The sequence below is a fragment of the Giraffa tippelskirchi genome, chromosome 10 (genome assembly GCF_054371585.1).
Source record: "Giraffa tippelskirchi isolate mGirTip1 chromosome 10, T2T-mGirTip1v1.2.pri, whole genome shotgun sequence".
NCBI classification, from domain to species: Eukaryota; Metazoa; Chordata; class Mammalia; order Artiodactyla; family Giraffidae; genus Giraffa; species Giraffa tippelskirchi.
The window spans coordinates 117,638,263-117,656,992 of NC_137284.1; the positions used below are offsets into that span (position 1 = coordinate 117,638,263).

Sequence of the window (18,730 nt, forward strand, 5' to 3'; positions counted from 1 at the left end):
CTTCAGATGGTGACTGTAGCCATGAAATTAAAAGACACTTGCTCCTCGGAAGAAAAGCTATGACCAATCTAGACAGCATATTAAAAAGCAGAGGCATTACTGTGTTGACAAAGGTCTGTATAGTGAAAGCTATGATTTTTCCAGTAGTCATGTATGGATGTGAGAGTTGGACCATAAAGAAGGCTGAGCACTGAAGAATTGATGCTTTTGATCTATCATGTTAGAGAAGATTCTTGAGAGTCCCTTGAACTGCAAGGAGATCCAACCAGTCAATCCTAAAGGAAATCAGTCCTGAATATTCATTGGAAGGACTGATGCTGAAGCTGAAGCTCCAATACTTTGGCCACCTGATGCAAAGAGCTGACTCCTTGGAAAAGATCCTGATGCTGGGAAAGACTGAAGACAAGAGAAGGGGATGACAGAGGATGAGATGGTTGGATGGCGTCACTGACTCAATAGACATGGATTTGAGCAAGCTCCAGGAGAGGGTACAGGAGAGGGAAAACTTGTGTGCTACAGTCCTTGGAGTGGCAAAGAGTTGGACACAATTGAGTGACTGAATAACAAAAAAACGTATAGAGATGTGCCATTTAGTTAGTTTTTCCCAAGTGACAGGCACTATGTTATATCCTGTGAAATAGATATGATGACCTCCACTTCATAAGTAAGGAAATAATCCTAGAAGTCTGAAGTGATTTGTCCAATAACCAATAGCTTATAAATGCAGAAAAATAAGTTTCAATCTTTATCTGCACGGTTCCAGACTTGTGCTTGTAAGTACTTTACTCCTACAGACCAAAGTAGTTTAAAGTTAAGTTAGTATTGCTGATGCAGAGATATCCTCACCTGTCTGAAGAAATGATTGAAGTCTATTATTTGGAAGGCAAAAATAGACATGAATAATCTATCCAGTTATTTTTACAGACTCTATAATAACTTGAGATTGACTTATTAAGTTGATTTTATCAATGTATTCTCTTGAGTACCAGTAAAATAAACTTCTCAGCTAGGTTTCTTGGGAAGTTGCAAAATATAAACTTAAAAAGAAGACCTTAAAAATTATATGTCTTGATCCTCTCACTTTATAGGGTTTTTGTTTGTTCATAACATATGTGAGATTTCCTGAGAGAATGCTGTTGCATGTTTATATATCTGTGTTGGAGGTATGGACTAGACTGTCATATTCATTTGGAGAAAATATAATCATATTGTTGCATCTGAGAGACTCCCATCTAAAGGAAATAGAAATCTATAGTCTGTGAGAGGAATTAACTTGAGTCTGCTTCACCTTTTATGTTGAGTCAATTAAAATTATGACTGAATTAATTTTCTGTATACCTCATATGCTTACTTAATGGAGCCAGTATGTTTGCAGTCTGTATTATACCTTTTTGTATGTGAATTTAATTTCATCATCTTATTCTAGCTCACTATTTTCTAACTTCTTGAAGTATGAGAATTTTTTTTTAAAATCAAAATATTATCTGAATTCCTATAATAGTAATGTTTTTAGCATTACTAATTGAGAAAAGACACAATTTCAAATAGTTACTCTTAATTCAATAACTCTATTGAATACTCTTGTATTTCATGAATGACAAATGCATCTCCTCACATTTGAATGATAGTAGTAAATATATGTAAAGGGACTATTTATTCAATATGTAGATATATCTGATGTACACATGGATTTTTTTTAGGTTGCCATAATACCACTTCATTCATTCATTCACTCATCGCATTAACTTTTCATTTAAAAGGTATTGACAGAGCACACACTACATACTAGGCACTCTGTAAAGCAGTAGGCATACAGAGGTGGTCATATAGGATGGTTCCTGACTTCTCAGAGTTCTGAGTATGAAATGTGTAATGGAGGAAGTTTTCGTGGTACCAGAAGGGCATTAGTCATGGCACTCTGGCTAGCTTGCGGGTCAGAGAAGACTTCTTGAGTCAGTGACTTAACTGAAACTTCAGGGATGTGCAGCTTTGGGGATGTTGTAGAATGGCCACAATGCTAAAACTCATTGGCTGCAGACCCAGCTCCAACCCAGAGCTGTTTCCTATGGAATAATAGAAGCACATATGACAACCTCATAATATTCTCCATTGAATGAATGCTGTGGAATAATTGAGACCATGTCAAAATGTCTAGCAAGGCCTTAGTGAAGGCATGGGTTATCAGTGTAAAGGACTTACATGGGAAATTCCTACAATGGGAGCCTCAGTATGGATTTATCAGAGGCACATCACGTGTGCTTCCTCCAAAGCATAAAGGTCTGGCCAAGTCCCTCCTGCAAGGAAAGGCTAGTCTTCCCTCCACACACATGATGGAATTCTCCTGTAGTCATTTATTTATTAAACAAATACTTAATAAATGCCTCCTATGTGCTAACCACTCTTCTAGGCACTGGGGATATATATAAGTCCCTGCTTCAAAGTTTCTATTCTAGTAGGTAGGAAGACAGATAAATATGAGACACATAAGATGGTGGTAGCCTTCCCAGGTGGTGCTAATGGTAAAAAACTCTCTTGCCAATGCAGAAGATGTAAGAGACGTGTGTTCCACCCCTGTGTTGGGAAGATCCCCTGGAGGGAGAGCATGGCAACCCACTGCAGTATTCTTGCCTGGAGAACTGGAGAACCCATGGATAGAGGAGCCTGGCTGGCTATAGTCCATAGGGTCACAAAGAGTCGGACATGACTGAAGCGACTTAGCATGCAAGATGGTGATAAGTGTTTTGAAGAGACAGCATGTGAGGCAGAAGGGAAAGATCGAGGTGAGGGTGGGAAGGATGCTACTGAGTAGAAAATTTGCAGATTAAGTGTTTCTGACCAAATGACATTTCAACTGAGACCTGGAGAGAATAAGAAAGTCCCTCTACTGCCTGGGGGCAGAGTCCACACTTCCCACTTCTATCAAGTCAGAGATAATAATATGACCCTTCTGTTTCTATTCTAGAGCCTAACCTCTAAGGTCACGCTTTCTTCCCATGATTTTCTGCCTCCCATGATGACTGAAAATGTTAATATTTATTGCATTCTAGAGAAATCTGAAGGGAGAAACTAGTTTGTGAAGGTCTTCTGACCCTGTCTAGCTTCTAACAAATCTCTCAGCTTGGTCCACTAGTTTCAAATGGTTGCTGATGCCTATAAGAAATTATTATAACCTTTGCAATTTTAAGAACAATTTTTGTACCTCACATTGTGGCTTTATTTTATCTTTTTCAATGTTACAGTCCCCTAAGAATAAGGTACAACAAATAGAGCATACATGTTAGTCATTAGGGTTGGCTTAAAAATGAAACTTCTCTCACCCTGAGCATATAGTAGGATTGTTTTTCTCTGCCAGTTTGAACTTAGCTTGGCATGTGGCTTCATTTGGATAGTAAAATGTAAGCTGAAGGGATCTATGGGTGTAACTTCCACGAAGAAATTTTAAGAGCTGCTGTATAATTCACTATGTTTTTCTCTGCCTCTAAAATCATGAAAATGATGTGTTTACAAAAAGTTTTCTGTTAGCTGGGTTCCTAAATGATAACATTGAGTGATCCCTCGCATTTATATATGGTAGAGTAGGGAGTTAATAAACCTTATAATTTTAACGCCACTAGATTTTGGGGTTTTTTGATGGCCTAGTTTGACTTATCTTATCCTACTTGATTCAACAGGGGAGAGAGGGAGTGTTTTAGTCTTGCACACATGGCTAGGAGTAGTTAGTTGGAATTTACCTATAATAGGTTCCAACTGAGCTAGGAGCAATATTATCCATGGAAAAGGAAAGATAAAAGCATAGCTGGGAAAGAACCGGAGGTGAAGCTCAGGAGCAACTGGATCTTACATCAAGCTGTCTTCAGTTCAGTTCAGTTCAGTCGCTCAGTCATGTCCGACTCTTAGCGACCCCATGAATTGCAGCATGCCAGGCCTCCCTGTCCATCACCAACTCCAGGAGTTTATGCAAAACCATGTCCATCGAGTCGGTGATGCCATCCAACCATCTCATCCTCTGTCATCCCCTTCTCCTCCTGCCCCCAATCCTTCCCAGCATTAGGGTCTTTTCCAATGAGTCAACTCTTCCCATGAGGTGGCCAAAGTATTGGAGTTTCAGCTTCAACATCAGTCCTTCCAATGAACACCCAGGATTGATCTCCTTTAGGATGGACTGGTTGGATCTCCTTACAGTCCAAGGGACTCTCAAGAGTCTTCTCCAACACCACAGTTCAAAAGCATCAATTCTTCGGTGCTCCGCTTTCTTCACCATCCAACTCTCCCATCTATACATGACCACTGGAAAAACCATAGCCTTGACTAGACGGACCTTTGTTGGCAAAGTAATGTCTCTGCTTTTAGATATGCTATCTAGATTGGGCATAACCTTCCTTCCAAGGAGTAAGTGTCTTTTAATTTCATGGCTGCAATAACCATCAGCAGTGATTTTGGAGCCCCCAAAAATAAAGCCTGACACTGTTTCCACCATTTCCCCATCTATTTTCCATGAAGTGATGAGACCAGATGCCATGATCTTAGTTTTCTGAACGTTGAGCTTTAAGCCAACTTTTTCACTCTCCTCTTTCTCTTTCATCAAGAGGCTCTTTAGTTCTTCTTCACTTTCTGCCATAAGGGTGATGTCATCTGCATATCTGAGGTTATTGATATTTCTCCCAGCAATCTTGATTCCAGCTTGTGTTTCTTCCAGCCCAGCATTTCTCATGATGTACTCTGCATATAAGTTAAATAAGCAGGGTGACAATATACAGCCTTGACATACTCCTTTTCCTGTTTGGAACCAGTCTGTTGTTCCATGTCCAGTTCTAACTGTTGCTTGCTGACCTGCATACAGGTTTCTCAAGAGACAGGTCAGATGGTCTGGTATTCCCATCTCTTTCAGAATTTTCCACAGTTTTTGTGATCCACATCGTCAAAGGCTTTGGCATAGTCAATAAAGCCAAAATAGATGTTTTTCTGGAACTCTCTTGCTTTTTCGATGATCCAGCGGATGTTGGCAATTTGGTCTCTGGTTCCTCTGCCTTTTCTAAAACCAGCTTGAGCATCTGGAAGTTCACGGTTCACGTATTGATGAAGCCTGGCTTGGAGAATTTTGAGCATTACTTTACTAGCGTGTGAGATGAGTGCAATTGTGCGGTAGTTTGAGCATTCTTTGGCATTGTCTTTCTTTGGGATTGGAATGAAAACTAACCTTTTCCAGTCCTGTGGCCACTGCTGAGTTTTCCAGATTTTCTGACATATCAAGTGCAGCACTTTCACAGTATCATCTTTTAAAAAATTGTCTTATATGACACTAAAATAGAATCAGTCATCTTTACTGCAAAGAGAGGGAAACAAATGAAGTGACTATTAGGATGTCAGTAAGGGCAAGCATTTAGGAGATCCAACCAGTCCATCCTAGAGGAGATCAATCCTGGGTGTTCATTGGAAGGACTGATGTTGAAGCTGAAACTCCAATACTTTGGCCACCTGATGCGAAGAGCTGACTCATTGGAAAGACCCTGATGCTGGGAAAGATTGAGGGCAGGCGGAGAAGGGGACGACAGAGGATGAGATGGCTGGATGGCATCATCGACTCGGTTGACATGGGTTTGGGTGGACTCCAAGAGCTGGTGATGGACAGGGAGGCCTGGCATGCTGCGGTTCATGTGATCGCAAAGAGTCAGACACGACTGAGTGACTGAACTGAGGCATGTGGCAGAAGATTTCTTTTTATGATACTTCCCATATCCTGCTAGAATTAGAGTGTCAACTAAAATCACTGCTGAGGAATGGACAAGTACATTCCTCTCTAACACAACCCACACCCTGGTGTGGGATAGTTTGAGTATTTTACATTTGCTCTTCCAGAAACATTCTATATCTTTCGCTGGGCTACTCCCTTCTTAGGGAATATGACCTCTATGAGTTGCCTTGATCAATGGTTTTTAATTAAGCTTGAGCAATGGGAGGAACGATCAGATGATCAAGGATGAAGGGAGAATGAGACAGCTGTCCTCTGTTGAGGACAGAGGACATGAACCTGGCTGTATCCCTGCCAAGTTTCTGTGGGTTGGTTGTAACACTCTACTTAAAGTCACAGCTCCTGGTAGTGACCCTCTCCAGACAGACATTTTCTCAGGGTGCTGGAACTGCTCCCTCTTGTCATTGCGCTGACAGAGATGTAACAACAGAAGACTGCTGTTTCTGGCCTGGGATACTGCAACTTTCCTTGCTGGTCCCCCTAAACTTGCCCAGTTCAGTTTAGTTCAGTTGCTCGGTCATGTCCGACTCTTTGTGACCACATGGACTGCAGCATGCCAGGCCTCCCTATCCATCACCAACTCCTGGAGTTTACCCAAACTCATGTCCATCAAGTCGGTGATGCCATCCAACCATCTCATCCTCTGTTGTCCCCTTCTCCTCTCACTTTCAATCTTTCCTAGCATCAGGATCTTTTCAAATGAACAGTTCTTCACATCAGGTGGCCAAAGTATTGGAGCTTCAGCTTCAGCATCAGTCCTTCCAATGAATATTCAGGACTGATTTCCTTTAGGATGGACTGTATCTCCTTGCAGTCCAAGGGACTCTCAAGAGTCTTCTCCAACACCATAGTTCAAAAGCATCAATTCTTCAATGCTCAGCTTTCTTTATAGTCCAACTCTCACATCCATTCCTGACTACTGGAAAAACCACAGCTTTGACTTGATGGACCTTTGTTGGCAAATTAATGTCTCTGCTTTTTAATATGCTGTCTAGGGAGGTCATAACTTTCCTTCCAAGGAAAAAGCATCTTTTAATTTCATGGCTGCTATCACCATCTGCAGTGATTTTGGAGCCCAAAAAAACAGTCTGTCACTGTTTGCATTACTTCCCCATCTCTTTGCCATGAAACGATGGGACCAGATGCCATGATCTTAGTTTTCTGAATGTTGAGCTTTAAGCCAACTTTTTCACTCTCCTCTTTCACTTTCATGAAGAGGCTCTTTAGTTCTTCACTTTCTGCCATAAGGGTGGTGTCATCTGCATTGATATTTCTCCCAACAGTCATGATTCCAGCTTGTGCTTCATACAGCCCAGAGTTTCTCCTGATGTACTCTGCATATAAGTTAAATAAGCAGGGAAACAATATACAGCCTTGACGTACTCCTTTTCTGATTTGGAACCAGTCTGTTGTTCCATGTCCAGTTCTAACTGTTGCTTCCTGACCTGCATACAGATTTCTCAGGAGGCAGGTCAGGTGGTCTGCTCTTCCCATCTCTTGAAGAAATTTCTATGCTTTATAGTGATCCACACAGTCAAAGGCTTTAGTGTAGTCAATCAAGCAGAAGTAGATGTTTTTCTGGAACTCTCTTGCTTTTTAGATGATCCAATGGATGTTGGCAATTTGATCTCTGGTTCCTCTGCTGTTTTTAAATCCAGCTTGAACATCTGGAAGTTCATGATTCACGTACTGTTGAAGCCTGGTTTGGAGAATTTTGAGCATTACTTTGCTAGCATATACAAAATTCTGAAAGAGATGGGAATACCAGACCACCTGACCTGCCTCTTGAGAAATCTATATGCAGATCAGGAAGCAACAGTTAGAACTAGACGTGGAACAACAGACTGGTTCCAAATAGAAAAAGGAGTACATCAAGGCTGTATATTGTCACCCTGCTTATTTAACTTATATGCAGAGTACATCAGGAGAAACGCTGGGCTGGATGAAGCACAGCTGGAATCAAGATTGCCTGGAGAAATATCAATAACCTCAGATATGCAGATGACATCACCCTTATGGCAGAAAGTGAAGAAGAACTAAAGGGCCTCTTGATGAAAGTGAAAGGAGAGTGAAAAAGTTGGCTTAAAGCTCAACGTTCAGAAAACTAAGATCATGGCATCCAGTCCCATCACTTCATGGCAGATAGATGGGGAAACAGTGGCTGACTTTATTTTTCTGGGCTCCAAAATCACTGCAGATGGTTATTGCAGCCATGAAATTAAAAGACACTTACTCCTTGGAAGGAAAGTTATGACCAACCTAGAGAGCATATTAAAAAGCAGAGACATTACTTTGCCAACAAAGCTCCATCTAGTCAAGTCTATGTTTTTTCCATTGGTCATATATGGATGTGAGAGTTGGACAGTGAAGAAAGCTGAGTGCTGAAGAATTGATGCTTTTGAACTGTGTTGTTGGAGAAGACTCTTGAGAGTCCCTTGGACTGCAAGGAGATCCGATCAGTCCATCCTAAGGGAGATCAGTCCTGGGTGTTCATTGGAGGGACTGATGTTGAAGTTGAAGCTCCAATACTTTGGCCACCTGATGTGAAGAGCTGACTCATGGAAAGACCCTGATGCTGGGAAGGATTGAGTGCAGGGGGAGAAGGGGATGACAGAGGATGAGATGGCTGGATGGTATCATTGACTCGATATACGTGGGTTTGGGTGGACTCTGGGAATTGGTGATGGACAGAGAGACCTGGCGTGCTGCGGTTCACGGGGTTGCAAAGAGTCGGACACAAGTGAGCAACTGAACTGAACTGATGAGACCAGATGCCATGATATTAGTTTTCTGAATGTTGAGCTTTAAGCCAACTTTTGCCCTCTCCTCTTTCACTTTCATCAAGAGGCTCTTAGTTCTTCTTCACTTTCTGCCATAATGGTGGTGTCATCTGCATATCTGAGGTTATTGATATTTCTCCCAGCAATCTTGATTCCAGCTTGTGCTTCCTCCAGCCCAGTGTTTCTCATTATGTACTGTGCATAGAAGTTAAATAAGCAGGGTGACAATATACAGCCTTGACGCACTCCTTTTTCTATTTTAACCAATCTGTTGTTCCATGTCCAGTTTTAACTGTTGCTTCCTGACTTGCATACAGGTTTCTTAAGAGGCAGGTCAGGTGGTCTGGTCTTCCCATCTCTTGAAGAATTTTCCACAGTTTATTGTGATCCACACAGTCAAAGGCTTTGGCATGTCAATAAAGCAGATATAGATGTTTTTCTGGAACTCTCTTGCATTTTCGGTGATCCAGAGGATGTTGGCAATTTGATCTCTTGTTCCTCTGCCTTTTCTAAAACCAGGTTGAACATCTGGAATTTTACAGTTCACGTATTGCTGAAGCCATGGTTAAAAGTCTTTAAAAGAAAAGAAAACTTGTCTATTTTCTTTATTTGCTTAGTTTTCAATGTATTTATCAGTAGCTTAACTTCAAATTGTCTTCCAAGTTCCTAATCCCTTTTCTGATAGATTTTCTATTAAATTCATTCTCCTTTTTTTGCCAGAGAGTTATAACTACTCCAGTATAGACTGGTGGTCTTCTATATCTGGAACACAGATGTTGTCCTGAGATGTCCCTTTATTTTACGTTATATGATTTCTTTCTTTTTCTTTAGTGTTGCATTTCCTGTGTCCTGTACCTCAGACATTCTTTTTTTGGTGTTGGCTGCCTCTCATTCTTTGTACCTTCCAAGTTCATAGGGTTAAAATTTTAGATTTTAAACTTAGATAATATCTATTTCCAGATATACATTTGACTGGATTTTGGGCTTAATAGAGAATTCTAGGTTGTAAATATCTTTTCCTCAAGATTTTTGAAGCATTGCTTCTATTTTAGATCTGAAGCTATACTTTTTCCTGATCATTTGACTATGATCTGCTTTTCCTCTCTGGATACTTAGGGGAATCTTCTTTCAGTTTTCAGTGTTTTGAAATTTTACCATCCTATGCCTTGGTGAAAATCTATTTTCATGTAGTGCTGAAAACTTGATGGGTCCTTTTAATTTGGACACACATTCTTTAGTTCGGAGCACTCTGAACAGTTTCTTTAATAGGCTTTCCCCTTCTCTGTTCTTTTTTATTTTTATTTTTGGTTCTCCTACTTTTCGATTGTTGAACTCTGAACTTTATTGTTTTCGTATTTGTTTTTTCTGTTTCTCATATTTATCTGTATGTTTTTTTAAACCTCTTCCAGTTGAATTCTTCAAATTAATCTTCCAATTCTTCTAATGAGTTTTAAACAATGTTATTACATTTTAAATTTAAGCCTCTTTTTCTTTTGTTAGTCCCCAAACTTTTCTCTGTGTATGGCATCCTGTTCTCATTTATAGTCCTGGGGATTAATTATTTAGGAGTAATACAGTTACTGGCCCTTGCCAGTGAGACTTGGGTTTTCTTTGCCAGTGTGATTCCCTCAGAAACTTGGAAGGCTTCTAGTCTAGTTGCTTCTAGTAGATTTAAATGTGAGGAGCTACAACAATGCTGTTTAACTTTGAAGCTTGAGAATTTATGGCTTTTGGCTTCTGTGTTTTGAACACCCTCATTAGCTTAAAGGCTGCTGCTTTTTAGAAATCTGAAATAACCTCTTGGGTGGAATGACTACTCTTCCTGTGGGCTTAGCCCTTTTTTTCTTTACTGCCAAGAAACTTTTAATAGAATGTACTTAAGACAGCCCAGGGTCACCGACTTAATTTTCTGTCAAGGTTGCTGCTTAACAACTTGTTAAGAGTTGCAATATGGGGTAGAGAAGTAATTGGTTTTTTCATCCTGTAAGAATCATTGCTATGGGCTCCCAGTCAATCTAGATTGCTTGCTGAAGGTAGAGTGTACCTCAGTAACAATGTATTACTTTCCACTTGTGCAAGCAGAATAACTTGCTCTAGTCTGAGTTTATCCTTTTTACTGTTGTTGTTGTAGTAATTGGCTGAAGATTGCAAGAACTAACCATCATATTCCCAGGTTCTGGAAAGCCCTATTTTAAAACTACATACTGTGTTGAACTCCTGGTTTGTGTTCCAGAATGAGTTCTGCCCTAGCATGAGAAAGGTTACTACTATGCAGCCTGGAATGTATGGGTGTTTGATATCTGGTTGTTATCTCTTCCACTCAGGCAGCTCTATATTTTAGGTTCTGTTGCTTGCAGAACCCTGCTTTTGGGCTCCAAATTCTAGCGGAATCAGTTATTAACTTATTCAGCTGTTGGTATTAAAAAACAAAATTAATGGTGGTTTAAAGAGGTAAGGGTTTCATCCATCTCAGTAGAACCGATGAAACTGGAGCCCATTATACAGAGTGAAGTAAGCCAGAAAGAAAAACAACAATACAGTATACTAATGCATATATATGGAATATGAAAGATGGTAACGATAACCCTATATGCGAGTCAGAATAAGAGACACAGATGCATGGAACAATTTTATGGACTCTGAGGGAGAAGGTGAGGGTGGGACGTTCTGGGAGAATAGCATTGAAACATGTATATTATCGTATGTGAAACAGAACACCATTCCATGTTCGATGCATGAGACAAGGGCTCAGGGCCGGGGCAATGGGATGACCCAGAGGGATGGGATGGGGAGGGAGGTGGGTGGGGGGTCCAGGAAGGGGAACACATGTAAACCCATGGCTGATTCATGTCAATGTATGGCAAAAACTATTACAATATTGTAAAGTAATTAGCCCCCAACTAAAATAAATAAATTTATTAAAAAAAAAAAATAAAGAGGTAAAGGTTTTTTGTTTGTTTACCTTTTGTTTTCTGTTTTCACTTAATGTATCTGGATACTCATAGTCCAGCTGCTCAAAGACATTCTCTGTCTTCTGGATTTGCCACCCTTAATGTGTGTTTTTCACTCTTGTGGTTGTGAGTTGGCTGCTGTGCCTTTTACCTTCTAGGGAGAAGGAAAAAGACTAATACTGGGACACCTGCTTTTTTACCTTTGATAAAGTTTTCCTTAAACCCCACCTAGCAACCTCTGCTTATAGCTTATTGGCTTGCCATGGGTCACATGATCTGCACTCACCCAATCCCTGGGTAGGACAGGTGTGCTTTAGACAGAAGCTGTTTAGTCAACCCACAGTGTCAGCACAGCTGTGCCTGAGTTATTGGGTCATTTTTCCTAGCTCTTGGCCTGTCTGTGCTGACCTTTTATTTCATCTCTCTTGGACATGATCTCTCTCCTGACCAAGATCCAATCAGAGTCTATGCAGACTAGTGGGCTTTTCAGACTTTTAGTTCAATTATGCAGAGCTGTCTGGCTTTCTCCCTTCCATAATGTACTGCTGCTCCTTTCTTCCCTGAATCAGCCTCATTTTCTCTCTATCCATTTTCTTCTGTCTCTGCTTTGTTCAGTCAAACCCTATTTATAGGAAGTGTCTTATTCAGTCTTTAAACCACAGTGCATTCATATAAATGAACTCTATAAAGATTTTAATGTGGTCGGGTTTACCACCCTTAGGCAAAATATTCAATGCAGATTTCAAATATATTTAAAAATACTTCAAGGCATGTGAATAGATCTATGTTTAATTTCTGGTTCTATTAGAGGAAATATGGAGGGTAAGAAAATCCCTTATCAGTTTACCTAATCGTATGTAAATCTGGTTTTAATGAGAATGTGGTGATCTCTATTTCCACATTATCATTGTCGTTCTCATGTTGATCCTTCCTTGTCCTCTAATTTCTGTCTCTATTAGAGCCTAAAGTCAATTAGATACAGAATTCAGAACTTCTTCAAGTTTCTTTGAAAGAAAGCTTGAATAAGCATGGTAGATTTTACTGAAGGAGACAAAAGGAAGGAGAGGATTTATATCCTGCACCCCACAGAAAACAACTTAATCTCCATCTTAAACAATGTGCTTTCTTAATGGTTCTTCTGTGAGAAGTCTCTCTTTGACCATTTCCCAGTAAGTGCTCTGCTTTTATGCCACCTCTTCTTTTCTGCTGGATTCTAACTTCTGCCCTCCTTCAGCTCCCTTCTATCATATGGAGCAATTCAGTTCTGAGCTGACTCCCAGATGAAAAGTTGTCCACACAAGTTCAGAAAGGGGCTTATTAAAGCAATAATACTTTAATTGCTCTCCTTAGAAGACATAAAACTGTTTTAGGGGATAAAAAGGTTTTCTGTTACAATATAATCCCATAGTTTTCAAACAAGACTACAATCAGGAAAACTAGAAATGTATTTTTGGATTTTGATTATTTCAGCTGGGTTGTTATATTTTTGAGAGTCATGCTGGCCCATAGATTGTTTTGGCTAGATAGTCTTTGAAGTTTTTATTCTAGATAGAACACAGAGGTAGAACAAGAAGATGATAGTAAGAAGGTAGAACTCCTTTGTTTTTCTGTATATTTATTGGTACTTCTTTATGCATTAGACTGAATATCTTGGCTGTCCTCTTTTATATTAGAATCCCTGATTCTTATAGCTAGATATAGCCTTTTGAATAATTTATATCCAATAGGCTATTATTAAAATGTTGTGTGGAATTTATAAAAAGTGTCTTTCTTTGTCCATTTCTCTTTATTGCTGATTGAAATATAGATATGATGTCCAGACCCCAAGAATTCATCTTGGATGTTGAAGGGGAAGCATGTGTGTGGATGGCCCAGAGGAGGAAGACATAAGGAGCCTGACATCCCGGAGCACCAAGTTAGCTCTTGGAGTCTTATCTACAAAAGTTTGTTTACTTGAAAAAGAAACAAACTCTGTCTTGTTCAATCCTCTCTATTTTGTACATTCTGTAACATGCACCAAAACTAATTTCTAATGACATGTATATTTTATTCCAAGAATTTGATATATAATCAAAGAGCTGTCACTTTGTAGTTAGCGTGTGTGCATGCTCAGTCGTGTACTACTCTTTGTGACCCCGTGAACGGTAGCCTGCCACGCTCCTCTGTTCATAGGATTATTCCAGCAAGAATACTGGAATGGGTTGCCATTGCCTGCAGGGAATCTTCCCGACTCAGGGATCAAACTCACATCTCCTGTTGCTCCTGCATTAGCAGATGGATTCTTTACCACTGGGCCACCTGGGAAGCTCCTTTGTAGCTAGACTGACCTCTAAAGACATGCTTTCCAAAAGGAGTAACTGTGTACTGCAATATGTGCAAGAAACATTGGGATATAGGATGAAAATATTAGGGCATTTCTTTAAAAAATCTAGCAATAATGCAATAATGAAGTTAAGGGTTATTCATATTTAATTAGTGAATTGACTGCAATATCTTTACTCTATTTAAATGCTGGGCAATCATGTAGCTCAAGGGAAGTTCTACAGCTTGGAAGGACTGGTGGTCTCAGTCTCAATTCTTGGTTTCTTTTTAGTATATTACAGCTTTCAATATTTTACTTGCCCTGGTTAAGAAGAGTTATATATTGTATTCTCTAGTTTTAACTAAACTAATCCTCACAAGATGGCTAAATGACTTAATAATATTTCAGGAAATAAACTATAAAGTTAATAAACACAAATGAATACCAAGAAAATGACACTTTCCTTGTTTGATGATTTTAGCTACCTTTTTGACTGTGTTATAGAATGATTATATCACCCCTACTTTACCTCACTATGGTATTATTATTTTTTAGTGTGAGGAAAACAGTTCAGTACTGTTAGTAGATACAATAAACCTCTCAAAATATTGTTTATTCATATTAATTTTTCATTTATGATTTCTATTTTTGTATCTGATTATAGTATACATAGTATGAGTAAAGTCATATATAATTTTTACATAAATATATATTATGTATGTGTGTGTATATATATATATATACACATATATATTTATATGAGAGATTCTTTTTCCTGATGGGACAAATTTTTCAAAGTTCATTTTTTTTTAAACTTGAAGGCATTGCAAAGCTAAAAAACTGTATTTCCAAGCCTTCTATGACTGAGATTTGAAAAGTTGAAATGAGGGATGGACTTCCTTCATGCAGTTGTTAGGCTGTTTCTGAGCTAAAATTGTGATAATTCCATGCCCAGCTTGAAAAAAAGATTGTGGTAAACAAATTTTGTTTCTTCTCTCTTCTAGTGTCCCAGCAAAATATCATTTTCCAGAAAAGTTGAGCATTCATTGTTTCTTTGCCTCCAAGTATGAGATTCAAAGTAGAATCCAAGGTGTAAGATATTTAGAGTGATACACAGTGAAACACTTGTGGATGAATTTTTCATCAACCTGTCTTCTGTCCTATGTTACTCTGATATTGACTAAATGGTATCAGTGGACGGTACTTGATCCTTGCTAGGATTTTCTGAGGAACTTTATAAAATATGTGTCTGAACACTTCATCTGTGGGCCAAAGAATGGAATATTTAGCCACTGATTCCCACTCACCCATTTGTCAACAGTGATCTCAAGGGCATTGACTTCTGAGATGTGCATGGTGAATGCCAAGCTGGTTTCTGATGGTGTCTCATGCTGCATTGGAGAGGTCATGGGATAAGAAGCAATAACAGGTATATCCCACAGACACCAGGTAAAGGACTGCCAGGTGGTACCTGCGCTAACCTGGTTGAACTTCCATTGAACTTGTCATTATAGGAGGGGCTGAAGTAAGAGGTGAATCAAAAAGATCTGAAGTGGTGCACAAGTGACATTTATTCTAATGGGTAACAGAAATACTATCAATTCAGTTCAGTTGCTCAGTTGTGTCCCACTCTTTGTGACCCCATGGACTACAGCACACCATGCTTCCATGTCCATCACCACCTCCCCAAGCTTGCTCAAACTCATGTCCATTCAGTCGTTGATACCATCCAACCATCTAGTCTTCTGTTGCCCGCTTCTCCTCCTGCCTTCAGTCTTTCCCAGCATCAGGGTCTTTTCCAATGAGTCAGTTCTTTGCATCAGGTGACCAAAGTATTAGGCTTCAGCTTCAGCATCAGTCCCTCCAATGAATATTCAGGACTGATTTCCTTTAGGATGGACTGGTTGGATCTCCTTGCAGTCCAAGGGACTCTCAAGAGTCTTCTCCAACACCACAGTTCAAAAGCATCAATTCTTTGGCACTCAGCTTTCTTAAAATCCAACTCTCACATCCATACATGACTACTGGAAAAACCATGGCTTTCATTATACAGACCTTTGTCGACACAGTAATGTCTCTGCTTTAGAATATTCTGTCCAGGTTTGTCATAGCTTTTCTTCCAAGGAGCAAGTGTCTTTTAATTTCATGGCTGCAGTCACCATCTGCAGTGATTTTGGAGCCCCCCAAAATAAAGTCTGTCACTGTTTCCATTGCTTCCCCATTTATTTGCCATGAAGTGATGGGACCAGATGCCATGATCTTAGTTTTCTGAATGTTGAGTTTTAAATTAACTTTTTCACTCTCCTCTTTCACTTTCATCAAAAGGTTCTTTAGTTTATTCTTTGCTTTCTGCCATAAGGGTGGTGTCATCTGCCTATCTGAGGTTATTGATATTTCTCCTAGCAATCTTGATTCCAGCTTGTGCTTCATCCATCCTGGCATTTCGCATGATGTACTCTGCATATAAGTTAAATAAGCAGAGTGACAATATACAGCTTTGATGTACTCCTTTCCTGATTTGGAACCAGTTTGTTGTCCATGGTGATTAAGATGAGGTAAACTAGCATTATGGATCATTTCTGGTAATAATATCATTCATTTGATAGTAATTAACCATTCATTGTTTTTGGAAATGTCTCATTTAATCCTTAAAACTCAGGGTGATGGTTATTATTAATTCCTTTCTTAAGAGGAGGAAATGGAGACTCAGATATAACTGAATCATTTGTTCAAGGCCACACACTGAATTCTGTTGCTGCTCAGTACTGAGTGGAACGTTAGTGGGAGAAATACTGATGCTGTACTGTCTGACGTAAATATACTCTAACTATTCCTTTAGGTGAGGAGTTTCAAATTTGTGTGAGTTACAGGGACCAAGCAGGCAGAGTTGATGACTGAAGTGGGCACAGAGGGGCAATGGATCCTGTAGGAGCTGCTTTTCAGTTTCCAGTGACCTCCTCAGGTTAGAGTGGGCTTTCAGTGGGGCTAGGTTTACTAAATAAAATCAAACACACACTGGAATTGAATCTTATTTTAAAATCCCAATTTAAATGTGGGAAATAATAACAATACAACCCCACTTGGGTCAATGGAAATGCATCTTTGTGCTATATTTAGCCTATTTTTGTTCCATTCATTTCATTTCCTCTTCTCCAGAAACTTTAAGACCCCCTCAGGGAACTGCACCTAACACCACTTATTCTTCTTTCTAGAACTGGTTTTACAGCATGGTGATTTTGGGATGTGGTACTTTTGGCTTAAACTGACATACATGTGATCCATGATAAGAAACTCACTCTTGTATTTATTGTAAGGTTATTTGGAGGACACTGTTCACTGTATTGGTCCTCCTTATAAAAAACTAATGGGAAAAACATTCTCTCTGGACTCAGTGCTAGTACTAGTTGCACTTCTCATGAATAACTTTTAAGTCTTCTGGACACTAAATTATGAAACAGCACGTTTTTTTCACTTCTCTTGCTTTCTAGAAGGTTCAGAGCAAGATTTGTGGCCCATAATAACAAAAGATTAAGGTAATAGTGACACATGCTTTGCATGTTGATCTTGCAGTGAATTTTATATTTCATTTCCTACTTTTATTTTATCTTCAGTCTACTTTACTTACTCTTGAAAATAATCTTGTATTTAATGAACTTAAGAGCTGCTACACACACACGACAGGGTATGAATAACATATCTAGTAAAGGTGAGAATCCGAATTTAAACTCAGAGCTCCAATTCTAAGTCCAGCCTTTTCTCCTTCATGACACAATTTATTCTTGTTTTCAGACTTTGAAACTAAAAGTAGTTGAGTTGGAAGGGATGTACAGTTGGTTATTTCAGTACACTGCAGTGATTTTCCTTTAAAAAAAAAGCATGCGTCTTAGTGTATGAATATGTGTGCATGAGTACATATGCACATATAGGATGCTGTGAGGTTTGAGGGGGCTTGAAATTAATAACCCTTTTATACATTCACAGCAAGACTGCAAAAAATTTGACTGAGTTTAATGAAAATTAACATCTTCTCTCAATTTCAGCCATTTAGATTTACTTGGTTAGAAATTGTGTTCATAAGAAAGCTCTGAGTGTGTGTATGTGTGTGTTTGTGTGTGTGTGTGTGTTTTACATCTGCCTGTGAATTCTCTGTTTGTTTGGAGCTAGAGGCAATGCTTAGAGGAAGGCAAGATGACAGTGGCAAAATCAGTTCAGGCCACTGTCAGTTATGGCTAAAATAAAGCAAAGCATGTATTCTCTTCGTGTGGGGAGGGGGTGGTCAATAAAGTTTAAGGTACCACATTTGGTCTCACATATTCCTTCAGTACTAAAGTGTTTGGAAACTCATTGTGAAACTTCAAAGGAACACCAAAATTTCCCTGGCTACCCCATTATTGTATTATTAACTCAACATCCCAAAATCTATTCAGTTTCTTATTCTCCTTTACCTTCGGGCATTTAATTTATCTAAAATCTTATAAGACTATGAAAGCTTTCCAGAGGTCATTAGTTTAACCTTCTGCTGCCAAGCAAGTCTGCATTTTCCAGTGTTTCCAGAACAGTAGATTTTATAACCTCCTTTGGAAACACCTTTGGGCACTTAATCAGCTCTTGCCTTCTACTTAGCCTTCATCCCTCCAGCTGTATCTTGAGCAGAGTTCTTTCTAAGTGACAAAGAAAAAAAAAGTCAATGACCTTTACCAGTGTTTTTAAAACTTTGTATCAGAATAACCCACAGTGCTTGCTAAAATGCAGATTCCCAGGGCACCAGCATAAGAGGGATAGATTAAAAGAATCTTGGGTAGCACTGAGGAATCTATAGTGTTCTGAAGCTCTGCAGACAGGTTGCTTGCTGTTCCATGCTTCAGGAAACATTATTCTATGCCTTCCACCAGTGAGCCTCAGACTTTTCATTGAGTTCAAATTTATTGCATAGCCATCTTCCTAGAGA

General features: G+C 39.3%; 1 protein-coding gene across 10 annotated transcripts in view; it reads left to right on the forward strand.

Moving 5' to 3' along the window:
• Positions 1-18,730, forward strand: part of ZNF804B (zinc finger protein 804B) — an 889,892-nt gene that overhangs the window by 73,479 nt on the left and 797,683 nt on the right. Inside the window, exon 1 of one of the 10 annotated variants that reach the window (XM_081533985.1) lies at positions 13,288-13,395. The exons of the other annotated variants lie outside the window; for them this stretch is intronic. The gene's annotated coding sequence lies outside the window, so the exon portion shown is untranslated. Of the gene's footprint in view, positions 1-13,287; positions 13,396-18,730 lie in introns of those variants that run through there. 10 annotated transcript variants of the gene reach the window in all.